Raw genomic sequence first — 1,054 nt, forward strand, 5'->3', positions numbered from 1 at the left:
TCTGACTTGGCTGGAGAGGCACACATTGCACACATCATCCTCCATGATGTGTGCCATTTTCATACAAATTGTCTTAAAAAAAACCCATGGGGTGGAAAGGGGTAGCAAACCACTCCCCCCCCACACAAATTTGAGGACTCTCCTTCCACAAGACCCATGAACCTATCCTTCTGAAACTTTACATGTTTCTTTCTCAGGGACACATTAGTACTGTTTGTCATTTTCAGAAGACTGGTCCACAAGGAACATAGGGAGATAAGTGTGCCCTTTTTGGGATACCCTCAAATGTAAAGCCTTTTCTTGCACAAAATTCCCTAAGGGTATCATTCTGAAACTTGGCAGGCTTGATCCCCTGGGAAGGGGCAACTATCCCTACAATTTTCATCCAATTCTGCCAAGAAACAAAAGTTATTGGCACTTCCCATGTGTGTGTCTGTGTGTGTCTGTATATAAGAAAGACATTCAAAAAATATATTGAAGCTAAATGTTTTGGCTTCCACCCTCATCAGTATCTGTGCTATTAAATGGATATCAGGAGTGGCAGTTTATATAACACAAACACTACTGCACCTATTTTTCTAACATTTAGCAGATGTTATTCCATCTGAAGGGGCCGCTATGCCTGCAAATTTAATCCACATTTGACAATAGAAAAAATATATACTGTAGCTGTTATGTGATTTCCCATGTCAATGGGAGGCACAAAGCCTTGCACTTCCAAATCTCAACTCATGTTCAGGACCCAGGTCAAAGCAGATAGACTCTGAATTGGTCTGAGCAGAATCTGGTCATTTTCTGATGCAATGAATTTGGGTCCAAGTCAAATCTTGTGGTCGTTGCATACCTTTAGTTTTTACTAGAGCCCTGGGGTCCAACAACCAGGGACAGGTGCAGAATACCTATGGACATACTCAAGAATTCAAGAACAGGATGTCTCTGAGCACATGCTTAGCCCAGAAATTTGTGATCAATACCAGAACCAAGCTCACAAGTCTTTTCACACAAAAATCTACACCTGGATTTCCCCCAAGTGTATTTTCAGCAACCTAATTTA

This window comes from Heloderma suspectum, chromosome 4, assembly GCF_057233095.1.
Source record: "Heloderma suspectum isolate Gila_16-S chromosome 4, 16-S_ref, whole genome shotgun sequence".
NCBI classification, from domain to species: Eukaryota; Metazoa; Chordata; class Lepidosauria; order Squamata; family Helodermatidae; genus Heloderma; species Heloderma suspectum.